At 38.0% G+C, this 11,341-nt stretch overlaps 1 long non-coding RNA gene across 2 annotated transcripts; it reads right to left on the bottom strand.

Moving 5' to 3' along the window:
• Nucleotides 1-1,392: 1,392 nt before the first annotated feature.
• Nucleotides 1,393-6,848, bottom strand: LOC112474089. 2 transcript variants are annotated; one of them, XR_003044267.1, is made up of 3 exons: nt 6,622-6,848; nt 5,934-6,020; nt 1,393-1,596 (listed from the first exon to the last, which is right to left on the bottom strand). It is a non-coding gene; the product is annotated as an uncharacterized LOC112474089 (long non-coding RNA). The 2 variants fall into 2 exon arrangements; XR_003044266.1 differs by having other exon boundaries at nt 6,729-6,848.
• Between the last annotated feature and the right edge of the window lie 4,493 nt (nt 6,849-11,341).

Below are 11,341 nucleotides of genomic sequence, written 5' to 3'. Positions count from 1 at the left end.
GAGCACAAAACATTCATTCTAAGATTTCAGAACCCACATTGCAGCTAACCTTTAAGGAACTAATACTCATTGTGCTTTAGAGTAGTATCAAAGCAAATAATCTACAATTATCTGAAAGGACTATTAAAACATCCTTTCCTTTTCCAGCTACTTATCATTGTGAACCTGGATTTTCTCCAAATACTTCAGCCAAAATAATGTATTAGAACAGATTGAATACAAAAGCAGATATGATCATCCAGCTGTCTTTTATTAAGCCAGACATTAAAGAAATTTACAAAAATGTAAAACAATGCAAGTCTTCTCATTAATTTTGTTTTGTTTTGGAAATGGAGTTATTTTCATAAAAGTATTTTTTCATAGTAATATGTAATGGGTGTACTGTTATTTTAAATAAATATTTCAAAATTTCTGTTTTTATTTCTAATACAGTAAGTATCTCTAACTATAGCTCATATGCATAAGAAGCTTTGGGGGATCCTCGGTGGGTTTTAAGAGTTTAAAAGGATCCAGAGACCCAACAGTTTCACTAAAAAGTAAAAACCATAGGGTTTGGAAAGTGATGGCAGGAGTTGAGAGAGAGAACAAGCTTGGTTTAGTCCCAGTAATATTTTCCCCCCATGGGGATTGATTATGTTAAGAACAGGCTTTAAAGGACAGATGATGTCGGTTGCCTGAGGGGAGCTCTGGTGGGGCTGACCATTAGGCCCCTGTCTAAGGGTGCGGAGCGCAGCTTTCTGAGTATACAGAGTGCACAAACTACAGTCATGAAAGACCCAGGAAAGAACGGTGTTACGAAGTGAGAGTGAGTGATCAGGACAGAGCCCAGGGTTACAGCAACGCTCAGGCATCATGAGAGAGTCAGCTAGAAACTCATCTATGAGTCACAAAAAAAGAGTATTCAGGAGAAGGCGAAACCTCACAGAGAAGGATGTCACAGAAATAAAGCAAGGCAGAATTTTCAAGAAGGGAATGGTCAATGGCAACAAATACTATAGAGAGATCAACTGGGTCATTACTGACCAGCTGGAAGCAGTCTAGAGAAAGGGGAGAAGTGAAAGAGGCAGCAGGCATGGGCTCTCTAAAGTAATCAGCATGAGGTCGGGTGAAAGTTAGGAGAGTCGAATTTATATGATTGGTGAGAAGTCCAGAGGAGAAGCAGAAATTCAAAATTTGGAAAAGTGAAGTAGAACAATAGAACAAAACCTCCCAAGAAAACCAGAGGATAAAATTTTTTTGAGTGTTCAGGAGACAGTGGGGTGTGGAAGGCAATCCCATAAGGGCTTCAAAACCCAACTATCTGATTCAAGTCTTGCTGTTGTCACTCAGCCAATAGACCAGCACAGGAGCTGGGCTATATAGAATAAACGTTTATTGTCAGAGCACCGGTGATGTGAAAAGGCAACAGATTAACACCTTCAAAAACTGCCTTACTTTATTAGTCCGGCTTAAGGTTTTAAAGGAAAAATCTGGATATTATTCCAGGGGCTGCATGATGGTTCCGGTGCAAGGGTCTGTTGTATTTCACAGAGCCTTCCTACTGGCAGCGTCATCCTCAGGTGGTGTTAGCAATCCAAGAGCAAAGGTAGGCGTAGTCTGGAAAGAATGTTAGGCTATAAAGATTTGTGATCAGTAAACATAAGGGCATTAATCATAAATTTCAGGGCAACTGTCTATGGAAGGGGGCGTTCCAAGCTCTGAGTTGAACTACAGGGGACAATCTATTGTTAAGCTATAGGACAAGAAAAAGTGAGGCCAGGGATGCTGTGAGGCCTCTACTATGGGGGTCCCATCCAGGCCCTTCTTCAACATGATGCAGGCTGCCCCAGAAATAGTGTGGCTGCCTGTGAGGCCACTCTGCAGCTGAGGCAGTCTGACAGGGCTGACCACTGGAGGCTGTCTGTTGACCAGTCAGTCCCTCACCCGGGCAGCAAGCCTCCCTTGGAGGGGGTCTAGGCAATTCATCTCATGGCTGCCGTCCTGCCCTTCCCTTCAACTTCCAGGCTTCATGGTCAGTCTTTCTCCTTCCCATCTGCCTCACCCACCTCTGGAGAATCTGACAGCCCAGGAGGTTTGCCAGCAGGGTGTTGGAGAAGGAAGCAGCAAGAACTTTAGACTTGGGAAATGCTCTTTATCTATAATTGTAGCCCCAGGCACCCATAATTAAGAAAGTGAATTTACTTCTAAAGAAATTTCATTCCCGCATTCCTGGTAAAAGACATTTTGGGGATTTTCTGCTGTGTCTGGATCTGTGTCTATGTCTATATCTGACTCCCACTACCATCTGAAATAAACTAAGAGTGCTGACCATCAAGAAGATGGAGGCTTCTTGAGCCTTGGACATTCTATTACTCACTCAAATTTGGAGCTAACACTGACCAGGTTGGCCCTGGCCCAGGAGAACTTGAATTAAACTAGAGGTGGAGTTTGAGAAGTAACTTTTATGCTTGTCTATGTCTCCTTGAGGGTCATCTTATGAATCCAGAGATCAGCATGTTGTCAGGGGCCTAGCAGGAGTTCCGTATATGTTTGCTGAATGAAACTTCTGCATGAATTTGACTCTATTATGAAATTTAGCTGAGATGAGCACAGCTCTAAATTAACCACCCCACCCTCATTTGTTGAATTCCTGTTAAAGGGGAAAGCGGATTTTATTTTTAGGAAGGTGATGGTCAAGTATTTAGTGACTGAGAGAGAAGATGAGGGAAGGACAGAGGCACTTCCAGAAAAATCTCAATTTATGACAGAAAGTCCGTGTAAAGCCCTGAGGCTCTTGCTTAATTGGTAACCCTTAGCTAGCTACTTATCATTCGTAAGGCTTACTGGTAAAATGAGCATATTCTTACCTAAATCACAAGGTGTTATAAGGATTAATGATAACAGGTCAAATGCCTAGCAGGAGGCCTGACACTTGAGGTAGGTTATTCTAGTAGTTCTTCATCATAATAAATAAAGGCTTGTGTTTTACTACGGAGGAGGGAGAGTAGGAGAGAAGGGTCAGTGAAGCTGGGGACACAGAAGTTCTTTTCTCAGGCACAAAGAAAGGCACATTGTTACCTGTCATTCATTTGTTCATGCATTCAAGATATTTACTGAGTGCCTACTATGTGCCAAGCATGATGTGAGCAAGATAGGCAAAGATTCTCGCCCTTGTGGAGCTCACATTCTAGTGGGGGAGACAGACAATAAAAACATAGAGTATATTAAGAGATAATGGATACTGCAGTAAAAGACAAAAGGGTAGAGCATTAAATGGGATCAGGACTGAAGGAGCGAGTGGGGTGGAGGGAGGGAGGCAAGTTGCAGAAGTAAATACAATGGCCAATGTAAGTATGTGTCCTTGAGGAAGTGACATGAAGCAAAATCTTAAAGGTGAAGACCACTGGACATCTAGAGGACAGCAGTCCCATAGCTACACCAGAGCCTTCAGGCAGGAGTCTTCAGGTGCAGTCACTTCAGGAGCAGCAGGGGCCAGGGTGGCTGGGCCAGTGAGCAAGGGGCATGGAGCACAGAGGAGTCACGTTGAACGAGGGGCAGATCACATTGGCTTTGTGGCTTTGTGGCTTTGTAGCTGGACTTTGCTTTGCTCTGAATGAAAAAGAAGGCTTTGCAGGGTTTTGAACAAAAGAGTAACAGGTTCTGACTGTAAAGGGTTTTACTGCCTTTGATGGGGGATCCATAAGAGGAATTTCTACCACTCTTCTTATGATGGATGTAAAGTAATCTGTTCAAAGATTACGTAGTTTATGTGGGACAAGTCTCAGCAGGTTGTTGCTGGGGATGGCACAAAGCAAATGTTTTCCTAGGTTTGAGAAACTCAAAAAAATGCAAATCCAGAACTTTCAGGCTTGTTTTATGTATAAACCATTTACCTTCGGCAAAGTAAAGAAAGAACTTTAAAATGCAGACAAAGAGAAAAGATTGTGAGACTCCAATTTTTTCCCTTATTTTTACCTAATTAAATTTTTAAGTAGATGTTACCTGCATAGGATACTTCAAAAGGTGCAAAAGGATGCAAAATGTGTCTTTCCCCTTACCCATTTTCTGGTCCAACAGTACCCCCCCACCCCCTCCCCAAAGAAGCAGAAATGGTCACCATTGGTTATATAGACTCCTAGAGGTATATAAAACAGTATATGTGCACCTTATTGTTATGGACTGAATGGCATCATCCCTGCCCCCAGCCAAATTCATCTGTGGAAGTCCTAACCCCCAGTACCTCAGAATGTGATTGCATTTAGAGATAAGATCTTTAAGAGGTAAATAAGGTTAAAGGAGGTCATTAGGGTGGGCCCTAATCCAATATGACTGATGTCTATAGAAAAAGAGGAGATTCAGACACAGACATAGAAGACCCAGTGAAGACACTGGGAGAAGATGGCCATCTACAAATCAAGAAGAGTGGCCTCAGAATAAACCAATCCTGCGACAGCTTAATCTCAGACTTCTAGCGCCTAGAATTATGAAAAATAAATTTCTGTTGTTTAAGGCACTCACTCCGGGTACTTCGTTATAACAGCCCTAGCAAATTAATACACTTATGTATATCTTTGAATGGAACACATATGTAAAACTGAATTTTGTGTCCTTCCCCCAAAACTCTTATGTTGAAGTCTAATCCTCAAGGTGATGATACTGGAGGTGGGGTTTCTGGGAAATAGTTAGGTCATGAATGAGGTGTAACCCTCATGAATGAGATAGTGCCCTTATAAGAAGAGGCCAGAGAGCAGGCTCGCTTTCTTTCTGCCATGTAAGGACACAACAAGAAGTCAGCAGTCAGCAAACAAAAAGAAGGTCGTCAGTAGAAGCTAAGCATACTGGTGCTTTGATCTTAGACCTCCAGCCTCCAAGATTATGAGAAATAAATTTCTGTTGTTATAGTAGCTCAAATTAACTTAGACTATATGTATACATTGTTTTATTCACAATTTTAAAGATTGTATATACTTTTCCTTTTTTCATTTAAAACAATATCTTAGAGATCATTCCAGGCCAGTACACTTGGAGTTGGTTTATTCTTTCTAAAGACTACAGAGTATTCCACTGCATGGCTGTTTAATAATTTATTTAACCTTTTCTTTATTAATGGAGATTCAAGTTATTTTAGAACTTTGCTATTGTAAAATATGCTACAATGAGTAACCTTGTATACATGTCATTTCATACATATATATGAATATAAATAGGATAGATTCTTAGAAGTATAACTAACTGTTTGGCTGAAAATAAATGGACTTAAAAAATTGACAGATATTGCCAAATTGCCTTCCAAAAGTACTGATGTACTCTCCAATCAGCAAAAGTTTCTATTTCTCCATAATACCACCAATGTATTTTGTCACAAAACTATTTGATCGTTGCCAATATCACGAGTGAAAAATAGTCTTGTACTTATAGATAATATTAAGTGACTTTTCACTGTTTAAACATTTTATTTCAAGTGGGAATTGAAATTTTGAGCATTTTTCTTTTCCTACCATGCACGAGGTCTGGGCAGCATAACCACTAATCTGGCCCCCAGATGTTTGCTACTCTGCAGTATTTCATATCCTGTCTTACTACTGTCCACAGCAGTTAGTACCAGAGGGTGCTTTTTCTGATGCCTCCACAGTTAGGATCACAGGGATAATTGCCATTACCATGGTTGTTACCATGGACATCCACAATCTAGCTTATAGATGTATAAACAAATATTTGCAATTTCACATCCACCTGGAGGAACCCATGAAGTTTTCAAAGTGAAGGTGATACTTGAAATACTTACGGAAGTTGTCCAGCCATTCTAGGCAGATAAAAAGGCATAAAATTTAAAATATTGCATACTTGGAAAGTCAAGCAGTCTGGCAGAACACCCAATGGAAAGAAAGAAAGAATGCGGTTGGAAAGCCCCAGCATCCTTGTACAGGTCTGTAAATGGGAGTAATCACACCTACTTCTGGTTTATAGCTGAGGCTTCTCTCTGGCACTCACGGGTATGACAAACCCCAATTCCTCTCCTGGTTTTCCTCTCTCCAGGTAACCTGCTCTCATAAAGAGTGATCAAACAAACAAATGAAAAAAAAATTTTAAATGCCTTTATTGGTTTTTCCAATTAATAGAAAATCTTATGTAGCCAATTCAAGAAATATAGAACAGTATGAAAAAATCTAAAAGAACAAAATACTAAGCTTCTAGAAGTAACTACTGCTAAGAGTTTGTTGGAATTCTTTACAGAGATCTCCCTAAACATATAAGCACATATATTTTAGGTAAATGATATAACATTTTTCACTAAAAGTTACAGAAATTTTTCATGTTGATGAATATAGAACTACATTCTCCTGATTTCTGCTCCCATCATATTCTATTCTGTTAGACCTGCCAGAATTCATTGACCGATGCTCCATTATGAGCATTTTGGCTATTATACAAAATTTACTGCAATGAAAAACCTTGTATATTTATGTACTTCAAGGTTATTATATTTTTTGATGTAATGATATCTTTGATTGATTGATTGACTTTGAAATGACCCAAGCCTGACCAGGTTTTCCTGAGAAAAGACAATTTCTAGTCATTGCCTCTTTGACTCATTTGTCTCCCTCCCTCCTGGCACAAGTTTTAATTTAAGAAATTTATTACCACGTCACTTGTATCCTCAAGTCTCCCAGGTTGGCCTGGACAGACTAGGCAGCCACTTCCCTCTCAGTGGGTAAAAATGGGAATGTTGCTGAGATGATCATTCATACCTTTTCCTTGCATCACTGAATTCTTGTGATGGTTAGGATCTGACAGGTTCTCCCTGGGCTCTTTCATCTGCTATCCCACATAAATGACTGCAATGTACATACTGAGGTTACTGCATTCTACCGTAGGTTCTTGTCATTGGAGAAGGTAACACTGAATGTATCATCTAATCACTAAGAATGTCAAATCTATTCAATGTCATCAGTGATTGACATTTTTCTGGGTACCAAGATCTACCCCTGTAGATCCTACTATAAATCACTCCTCCATTCTGAGCCTTAACGTCCTTATTTATAAAAATAAGAAGGTTGGGCAAGAAGATTTCTGTAGTCCCCACTTCACTTAAGGCCAAATAAATAAATGAGTTTATTACTTTAGGGTGATCTTCCTACGATTTAATTGGAAAGCATAGCTATAAATTGGTAAAAAGCTCAATAACGTGTTCCCTCAATAACAGCTCAGGGCCACAGTGAGAGGAAAGTCCCAAAGACATCTTGAGTAATTAAGACAATAAGCACGATTAGAGGGAGCTCTGAGGAGGTGATATCGAAGAGGTCAGAGGTAGCAAGAGAATGGAGGCCTCAACCTATTTATAAAGAAGAAATTTCACTCTGAATCCTGTCTCTGGTTACATCTGCAAAGTTTCAGCTTCCCTAGACTCTTTTCTTCAGTACTTTGTTACCAGATCCATCCTGTCCATATTTAAATTGTCAGTCTCTCTTCACCCTTCTCTAAGTGGACTGCCTCTCAAGATTAGGTTAGAATTGACATTCTTACACAACGAAATAGAAGTAAATAGAAGTATTAACAGTTCCAAAAAGGAACCCAGCAATGTCAGTGCCTAACTGAAGAGATAGAGGTCTGATGGGGCAATTGTAGGCGCTGACTCAGTTCTGTGAGTGGGGGAGACAGCAAGGCAGTGATGTTTATATTGATGCTACCATACTTCATACTAAAAAACAAAGAGTACTGCCAGAAATGAAGGCTGCAGGAAAAAGAGCTTAGGACAAAATATAAATTACCAAATGGAATTCTCACTCTCATGACATCTAATTCTTAAGAATTCTGATTCTCAAGGTTTCATTTATGCCATTCTTCTCAAAGTGTTATTTGTTATTTCAACAAATCACCTAAAAGCCAGTTCTGACTTACAAGGAACAAAAGGTAATTTCTGCCAGGATTTGATTTCCCTGCTCCCTTGACTCTTCCATTCACTTTCACTGCCTACCTCTCCCATTGGACCTGGTTTCTATTGGGTTTGCAGGTAGTCCCATCCTGAAACCTTGACTGTCATTCATTAGTGGGTTAAATCATCTCCTTGACAAGCCTAATGGCTGTTCTAATTGGCTAATGTCACATAAGATACCATCCCAAAACTCAGTGGCATAAAACATTCTATTGTGTTCACAGATATGGGTCACGAGTTCAAAAAGGGACACAACCAGGATGGCTCTGCTCTGTTCCACAATGTCTGAGTCCTCAGTTAAGATGACTTATATGTCTGAGAATGACTCTAGTGGCTGAGGAATGCAACAGGCTGGTCTGGAGAATCCATTTGCAGAATGGTTTGTCAACTCATGTTTGGCCCCTTGGCTGGGGTGGCTGGAAAGCTGGGCTCAACTGGGACTATCTAAAAGAGTGCCTACACCTGACCTCTCCATCATGGCAGTATCAAGGCAGTCAGATTTCAAAAGATGCTTCTTCCTACCAATCTCCAAATCCTTTCAGTGGTATGCAGCACATATTTAAGAGTTTCTATGCATTTCCCCTGCCAGCTTGAGAGTAACTATTCCAGTCTGATGAACTAATTATCATTCTTTATGCCTCATAGATTTTATTGCTCCTGTCTACCTTCCTATTCTATTTGTCTTTGTGCAAACACTTATGCCTCTAAAGAATTTTTGCTATTATTTTAGTGGAATTTGGAGAAAGATGGGAGATAAACATATGTATTAATTCCACCATCTTAAATCAAAAGTCCTGCATGTTTTCTTCTAAAACATGTGTGTGTGTATAAAATGACTACGAAGTTTATTAGACTGGTGCTTGTGGAATTAGTCACTCGATACTATTCTTTTATAATGTTCTGTGTTTGACTATATAAAACTTTATCTATCCATTCTTTTTTGATAGGCATCCCAAGTTTTGTTCTTACAAAACAATACTACTATGAAAATTCTTGCGTATGTCTCCTTGTACACTTATGTGAGAGTTTCTCTTAAGAAAGAGAAAGTAAAAGACAATTGATTATAAAATATCAAGCTCATCAACTTTACCAGACAATGCCAAATTGATTTCCAAAGACCCTGAATCAACTTACAGTCCCTCCAGCAGTGGGTAAGAGTTCTTGTGGCTTCACACTCTCACTAACCTTTGGTATTATAAGATTTTTAAAATTTCTGCCCCTATAGTGGGTTTCGAATGGTATCTCACCCACAAAGAAACAATTCAATCCAGCAGAGGTCATCGGTATATATTAAAACCATTGCTTATAAATTACAAAAATAAAAATCCATCTTTACAATACAGAAAAATGGCTGAAGATTTATGTTGTTTTCAACTTGTGGCTTTACAAATTATAATAAAACAACTATGAATATTCATATACAGCTCTTTTTGTAGACAGATGTTTTCATTTCTCTAGGCTATACAGTAAACGAATGTTTAACTTTATACAAAACTACTGAACTGCTTTTCTACAGTGGTGGTGCCATTTTACATTTCTAACAACAAAGTAAAAATTTTCCAGTTGCTCCACATTCTCATCACACTTGCCATTGTCAGACTTTTTAGTTTTAGCCATTTTGGTGCTTATGAAGTAGTATTCTTCATAATTTTAATTCATATTTCCTTAATTATTAATGATGCTGAGTATATTTTCATGAGCTTATTGGACATTCATATATCTTTGTGATGTATTTGTTCATGTTTCTTTTAAAAAAAAATAGTGATCTATCTTATTATTAAGTTGTTCAGGTTATAATGTGTAGGTCTAATTCTGGATTCTCTGTTCCGATCTATTGATCCATATGACTATCTTCCTGCCAATACCACACTGTCTTGATTTCTATAGACAAATAATAAGTCTTGAAATAGGGTAGTATAAGTCTCCATTTTGTTCTTTTTTTATCAAACTTACTTTGGCTATTCTAGATCTTTTGCATTTTGAATAAATTTTAGAATCATCTTGTCAAATCCTACAAAGGCTTGGCGTGATTTTGAATGGGATTGAATTGAATCTATAGATCAATTTGAGGAAGATTGTCATCTTAATAATATTGAGCCTTCCAATCTATAAATATGAAATTTCTCTTCACTGACTTAGCTTTTTTTTTTTTTATTTATCCACATGTTTTATAGTTTCTAATGTAGAGATTTTAGATAGGTTGGTGTTATTACATACTATATTTTTAAAATAACACATCATTGTGGTTTTAGTTTTAATTTCCTAGATTACTAATAAAAATAACCATCTTTTTATATGTAAATGACCAATTTTGTATCTTTTCATACTGTTGCTCAATTTTTATAGGCCTATTTTTTAGTTCTTCATATTTTCTGAGTACTAAATCTTTATCATCAGTGATATGTGATGCAAATAATTTCCTCCAATTTCTGGCTTGTCTCTCACTTTCTTTCTGAATATTATCTGATTAACAGAAGTTTTTACTGTTACTATAATAAGATATAAATATCTTTAGTGTTTATGCCTTTTGAGTATTAAAAATCCTTTTAAAAGTCATAAATATTTTCCTATTCTATTTTTTTTTAATTTTTAAGTTTTCTCTTTCATATTTGTCTTTAACTTTCTTGGAATTAACTTATAAGTATGGTGCAAGGAAAGTATTTAATTTCATGGTTTTTAAAATCTATATAACCAATTATCCCAGCATCATTTATTTATCTACTATTTTCCCACTGATTTGTGAAGTAGGCTTCATTATGGACAAAATTTTCATATATTCATGGGTTCATAGCTGATTTTATGTATTTCTTTGTTTCCCAACTCGACCACATTGTCTTAATTACTATAGCTTTATAATACGTCTCCTTATCTAGAAGGACAAATTCTCCAACTATGTTCTTCTCTCAGAGGATCTTGGCAGTTCTCAGCCCTGTGCTCTTCTCATATAAATGTTCAAATGAGCCTGTCAAGTTCCATGAAAACCTTGTTAGGATTTGATTGGAATAACATTGACTCCCTAAATCAGTTTGGGAAGAATTGACCTCTTTATAATACCGATTCTTTCTTTCTGTGTCTCATTTTCAATCTAATCTTTTGTTATTTATCAAGTAACCCAATATCCAGTTCAGAGGAGAAACTCAACATATTCTGTTAAATATTCTGGATTAATTAATGAATGCATGTAGTAAGTCTACCTAAGATCTCTGGGAACTCATCACCACTGCATTGCTACCAGGCAGTCTTGTTTACAGTGAAACATTTCAGGATTTCCTACCAAGGGAATAGTAGCTCAGAGAAATGATACAGGGCAGGAAGAAAGGCAAGTTAAGGGTTTCCAGATGATGCCCACACAAGTTTCTTGCAACACGACATTTATGGTCTCTACTCCCAGCCAAAAACTATGTAATACAGCCTGTCTCCACAAGCATA

The sequence above is a fragment of the Pteropus alecto genome, unplaced genomic scaffold, assembly GCF_000325575.1.
Source record: "Pteropus alecto unplaced genomic scaffold, ASM32557v1 scaffold88, whole genome shotgun sequence".
NCBI classification, from domain to species: domain Eukaryota; kingdom Metazoa; phylum Chordata; class Mammalia; order Chiroptera; family Pteropodidae; genus Pteropus; species Pteropus alecto.
The sequence above is the reverse complement of the archived record's forward strand: the minus strand, read 5'-3'. Positions and strand labels throughout refer to the sequence as shown.